Here is a 6,813-nt window from a genome sequence, read left to right as displayed (position 1 = left end):
GCCGGGGGAACCGGGCCGGAGCGTCCCCTGCCCTCCCCCACGGCGGGAGGGTTTGACCTACCCTTTCCGGTGCTTTTAAAGAACTCCGCCGGGCTCAGAAGTTTAGTCTCGGGTAGTCCCAATGGCGCTGGGAGATTTGCCTAGGGGCCGTCAGGATTATTATTTTTCCCCCCCACTGATAGCGGTGTCCTTTCTATCTTAATAGGTGCACAAAGCTCATAATCATTTTTGATGTTCCCCCCTGCCCCCTGCCCAAGAATTTTTAGCCTAAAGGTCAGTGTAAGTAAGCTGGTATTTTCTTTTTTTTTTTCCCCATTAGTTTTAAAAAGTACTTTTAAGGGTACTACGTTTTACAGATTATCAGTTGTACCTCCTTATTGCTTTCTGTTGTTTATGGATTTTAAGGAAATAGTTAAAGAAAAAATAGTTAAAAATGCCTTGCAGGAAAATCGAAAGCAATTGTAGTGGAGTTATTTTGGATTTGAGTATTAACTGTGCTTTTCTAGTCAGTAACGCCTATCAGAAGCCAATTTAATTAATCTGTGGCTAGTTCTGCACATTACATTTTGTGGTAAATTAGAGTTGTTTCTTTGGCTTTGTGTTAAAATTCCCACGCGTTTTTGCAATTCTGCCTCAGTTGACGTACAAGCATAGCAGCAGAATGTTTGCATTTTAAAAAGTAAAACCAGTACCTGCGTGCACAATTCTTGAAATGTGTATAGTGTTGCATCTCAGTATTAATTTAAGTTGGCCAATTACCAGGCAGAATATTATTTGCTGCTTGAATATGCCTTTTCACTTGCTCCTGTTGTAAATTGAAAAATACGTGGATAACCAGTGTTCTCATTTCACACAGGTAAAAATTGTACATATGACTTGTATAAGGTCAAACAACAAACTGCTGTTTGAATTAAGTCTCAGAACTTATGTTGTTGGGTCCTGGATTCTGTACTGCAGTTCTTCACCAAGCAAAGTAACATGGAATGATCCAGATATCAGTGAAATTTGTTGAAGTTGCTACATCCTTTTTGCAGGAAAAGCATTTTAGCCCTTTTTCTGTCCTTGCTTTGATCCCTTCTTCCACATCTACTTCTTCTTCTTTCTTCTATTTTTTATCAGTTCCTTCTTGGATCCCCTTGGTAAAATTTCTATATTGGTTCTTTTGTGTTCTTCCTGTAAATGAGCCTGGTCAGGTGGTCTTGCACTAAGAAGCTTCTGTGAGTCCTGTGCATGTCTTGGGTAGAAGCTTCTGTGCAAAAAGAATGAAGAGTTTATTTTTCCTGTGAACTTGTACTGTTTCATTTACTGTTAAAACGTAGGCTTTGCTATATTGAGTGCTCTCAGGTATTCAAAAATCTGTAGATAAGTAACTTGAGAGGCCTAAGTTCAGGTTACTGTAATGCTGATAATTTGAACCCCTGCAGTTTACCTGATTATTGTATCTTGATCTATTTTGTGCAGGTTGGTTTGGTGTCTGTTGGTTTGTTTGGTTTTTTGTGAACAGCTACAAAGATAATAGATGTCCCCTGGAATGCTAGATTCCAGCTCAAGCATGTTGTTTTGTTTTGAATTTAGAAATAAAGTATAGGCCTTTTTTTTTAATTTTGGGTAATACACTGATGGTATTCAGAGTATTGCTATTAATAGGAGAAATTTACTAAACTTAGTAAGAACTAAGAGCTTTGAACTTCTGTTTTTAAACACAGCTTTGCACTGATTTTAATATCAAGTTGAACAGTCGGTTTTTTTAATCTTTTTTATAAATTGATTGATTTGCTTTTGTATGGGAAGAATTATCTAGGCTACATAACTCCTTTAGGGATGGTAGTTGGTCATCAGACTAACAGAATCTGAAATGAGCAGCGGTTGGGGTAATCCATTCTCATCTTCGTTTACCTAGCATGACTAATCACCATACCACTTGGACTGTATTCCTTTTTAGTCACACTGTCCCTGCTGAATGCGTTTGAAGGCATTGTCCTTTACTATCTTGTTATTGCTTGATTGAGCTTATTCCTGATAAGCAATTGGAATCTTTTTTTCCTCCTAGTGTTGGCTGGTACTTGCAGAATTTTACCAAGGAGCATTGTATTTACCCTCATTTATAAATAAGATTTCAAGTACGATTACTTAATTAACAGTACCAGAACTTGTGAGAGCAAGAATGCTAGTAAAGAGTACAGGACACAGTAAGTGGCTAGAACCTCAGCAGACATTGGTGAATTTAGATTGTTGATGACATTTGGTGTGCTCTGTATGTGGTTTAGTTTATAACAAGAATTTTGATTTAAAGGGAAGGTATCTTATGCTTGTTCAAGTGAAAAAGATATTTCTTGATAAATATTGAATGAGATGTAGCAACATTACCTTTAGCTACATCAACATTAGATTATTAGTTAGTTTTGTTTTCTTTTTTTTTCTTCTTTTTTTTTCTTTTTACTGGTTCTTGAAGTGAAAATGATTGAATTGTTATTCTGGTATGTTTTGGATAGATCTCCAATTACAGATGTGCTGACAGGTCCTGGAATTCAGATACCATACTAAATATTTTCCAGTGCCAAGTGTTGATTCTCAAAAAGCGTGAAGTGAGAGATGACTTGGTATAAAAACTTACTGTCAGCAGTAACCTGAATCTAGAGCTGTAGCTTCCTTGGAATCATGGTCTTTCATATTTCCAAGTGCTGTGCATTCAAAAGTCATTCTGCAAACCATTTCAGTGATATGTAATGTGTTAGAATTTACTTTGTGATCTGCTCTAGAGGTCACAGGAACTTTCTGTTGGCGTATTCATATCCCCTGCAAAGCTGACTACACTGTGATGGACTTTATTATTTTTTTTTAATATGTGCTTTTCTTTGCTTGGCCAGCTAATCCACACCACGCTATCGCAAGACTATGGTAATTTAAACTGACCCTGAAAAATACTGGCCTGTAAACTGTTGCATCTAGATAATATCACAGAGCAATTAAAGGACTGTGAGGAAAAACACTCCTATTTTCCCTGTTGACGTTGTTTGCAGCTGCCTTGAATAGTTGTTGGTCCTGAGCAGTTCTGGGGGTCTTTCAGAAAACATTTCTGCTTCAGCCATTTTACGTCTGCAGATGGTAAACATTTTTAGGCTCAGAAAGCAATTTCGTAAGGTATTCAGGAATACTCAGAGAATTTATCTCTAAGTGATTTTCTTGGCTCTGGACCCATCTGCAAATTCCTGTGCAGCCACAATTGCTAACTAATGATAGGTGATTAACTATTTTGGTATTTATTAGTTGCTAATAATATGGCAATCTATACTCTTGTTTTGAATTCAGCTCAGAAGGCTTTGGGAGTCGTGTTGGAAAACAAGGCTTTCTCCAGCCTCTTAATACTTCTGGCCGATCTCGTGGGGGCCTGTCGTTGAGCTTTCTCTTGTGGCAGCCTGCCTGGCAAAGGGGCTGCCATCCCCCTCCGCCAGATACATTCTTGCAAGCAGAGACACTTTTCCTCTCCTCTCCTCTTCCACATCCTCTTCAGAGTGCCCTGCTCTGTCTCCTGGTCTCTGCACTGCTCACCTGGCTGTGGGCGTAGAGGAGAGCCACAGCTAAGAGGGAAGGGTGGGCAATGGGACTGACCTCCTGCCTTCTCTTCTGAGTGAGAGTTCAGCTTTGCAGCTAGGCCAGGCTTAGCGTGGGACTGATAGCCCACTGCTCAATGATTTTAGTGTTGCTTGGTACCACAGATTGAGAATTACAGTATTATTGTGGTGTCGATATATTGTTTATCATTGTTGCTGAACCTTTCTGTGTCCAAAAGAACGTTTACTAAAGCTTGGACTTTTTGGTTAGTTGTATTATTTCCAAAGCAAAGTTGAATTACTAAGAATATAATTTTAAGTGAAGCAGCTCTGCTGTACTTTCTTGATGTTAAGTTTGGCATATATATGGCTGCTTCTTGCTTAAAAATGACACTTTTCCTTAGTTAAAAGTGGCTTACATCATGGTCTAGTACAAGTGCATCAGATTCTTTTCCTTTTCTGCATCTTAGTATGTGTTGCCGGCCTGGCGCTCCAAGGCTGTGTTTTGTGTGAGTATAAACTGAAGAAGCTCTGTGGAAAGGAGTTCCGTTTTAGGAGTTCCATTTAGGTTTGTAGCAGCATCCCTGCAGTAAAATCAACACTTATCAAGGTTATACTAGTAATTTGTATCCTAGTTGAGAATTTACAACATTCAAATACAACTATGCTTTCAATTTTTGATTTGTCACAGTCTGAGGCCTTTTAATTTAGAAATGCTTTACTACAGGTAAAAGGGTTTTGATGTAGACTGTACTTTTTTTTTCTAGTAATAAAATGTATATTCACGTGTTTAGACATCCATTCATTTTATATATTTTATACTTCCTGACTATACTGACTTTATCTTACAGAACATGGTCTAGAAACTTAAGAATTCCAGATTCTTCTGGAAGTGATCAATGATTTTTGTATTTCACATTTTGTGTGTTATCTGAGGTGTTATTTTTTTTTTTCTGAAGACGCTCTGCCACCGAGGTGTTGTTACAATACCAAGTTAAACCTATGAAATCAGTCACTTAAGAATTTCGTGCTCTCTGTCTCAAGCCTTAATAGCTGTGCTTACAGGACTTAAACCCTCTAAGTTTAGAGAAACGCCAGCTCGAGCTCTGAGTTCTGTTTTGGGTTTAAAATGAGGAAAATAATCCTCACGCATAGCTGAAGTGTTGTACCTTCTCTGACTGCTGTTTCTGCTTTCATAATCGTGGGATAGTTAACAAATCTTACTTTTTCTTTTCAGATCCCTCAGGGAAGGACTTACTGAAGGACACTGTTTAAATGCCTGACATTACTGCAGGAAGATCACAGCAGGATCATCTTACTTTGCACCTTGTTTTCCTAAGGGTAAGTTTGGGCTTTAGGTCTTCATAATCTTGTTTTTAAGGGGGAAGATGGGTGAATAGCTACAAGGTGATACACTTTGTTTTCTTTATAACTACGTTTGGAAATCTGAGAGTCCTGTGTTGTGACTCTAGAAGGTCAGAGATTCTTCCTGCAGTGATGTAATATAATTTGTGTCTTCTGTATTCTTCAATATTTTTCTGTTTAAACACAGAAATGCTCTATTATTTTCAGTTTGAAGACTAAAATTAATTGGGGAAATCAAACAACCCCTCCTTTGAATCTATAACAAAGGTGAAGGTGGGGAGGGTGATGAGTTTGTTCTCCATATGTTATAACAGAATTAGGCAGATTTAAGTAGGATAACTGAACTAACTTACTGTAAATTTCCAGTGCATATATTTTAAAACTCTACAAAACTATAAACTTCTTTAAATTAGTGATATATTGAAAAGAAAAATATTACATTTGGAGAGCAATTTTTAATAATGATTGCATGTTAAATGTGAAGCCGTTGTGATGTCAGGCTTATACCAGGTTTATTACTAAATTAATGTAGGTTTCATTCTGTGACTTTGCTTTGTAGAATCAGTTCAGATGAGAAATGGTGTTAAAATCCCCCCAAACATACACTGGTTTTACACATCATTAGTTTTCTACTATAGTGAAAATCTTCCATGTCAGAAATTTTGTGAGAGACTGTGTGTGTGTGTTCCCTTTGTCAGTGTTGTCCCATTTCACCTAACTCTGTACTTATTTAGGAAGGTATGGATTTGACGAAAGGTTTATTGCCGAAGGAGGAACCTTTGCTATGTGAGGATGCAGAGTATCTGAAAGTATTGATTGTTTCATGTAAACGAGTTGCAAATAGACAGCGTCTTCCTGATTAAATGAAGTCATCATGTCGGTGAATATTTTTGTGTTCTAGTTTAGTCCATGTCAAATCTGTATTGTGCTGTGGTAAACAGAAAACATTTTATAGTCAAAGTGCTGACTGAACTTCTCATTCTAATCGTGTGAATGATGCTACTATGATAAGCTTTTCTTTAAAAAGAAAACACTGGGTTTATTTGTAGTAATATAAACACTATTTGTGAAGGATTTGCTTTTGCTAAGTACTTTTATCCTCAGAGCCATTTTTGTTAGTTCTATATTCTGTGTTTTAAGAACATAAAAACAAAGTGCACACAGTGGAAAAGCAAAATTTAAAATACAGATTCTCTTTCTGAATGTGTCTTTGAGTAAACCGATTTAAACAAACAAAAAAAATCACTCCTAAAATGCAACATAAAAGTTTCAGTTTTTGCAATCTAAAAATGCTTAAGTATAAAAATTAGACTGAGTTTACCTTCCTCTTAATTTTGTAAAGAAAATGATACTTTGTTATAAACCCCCCCTTGACTATGATTTCTGTAACTGAAAGTTTTTGATATGTATATTTTATATTTTGGTCAATGAATATCCTTACAAGTATTGTTACATAAGTAGCCTGTTTCTGATCAGAATGTCAGTTTTTTATTTCTAGGTAGTAGTAAGTCGGAAAGCTCTGTTGTCCAGAGATATTAAAGGTTTCAATATTTCTGTCTTGTATTGCAACTTTTAGTGATACAAATACTTCTTTTACTGCTGCATGTCTTCAAACTTAGATGCGTTTTCACAGTCATTAAGTAGTTTTACAGATACGAAAACAGATTTTTGAAAGCTTTTTAGATGACAGATCCTACACTTTTTTTTTAATAAACTAAAGAACAATACTACAGTACTATTGGCAACAACTGATTTCTAGGATTGCCAAAATACATAACAAATGAAACTGAGATATCGAGACTAAAATTTTGGTTTGTTATACTTTTTTCTTTGTACAAGAGCTATTTACAGTTTTGTTTACATACATTTATGTTCTTATTTTCTACTCCACAAACAT

Source organism: Apaloderma vittatum, unplaced genomic scaffold (assembly GCF_000703405.1).
Source record: "Apaloderma vittatum isolate BGI_N311 unplaced genomic scaffold, ASM70340v1 scaffold747, whole genome shotgun sequence".
NCBI classification, from domain to species: domain Eukaryota; kingdom Metazoa; phylum Chordata; class Aves; order Trogoniformes; family Trogonidae; genus Apaloderma; species Apaloderma vittatum.
Note: the sequence above shows the minus strand (reverse complement) of the source record.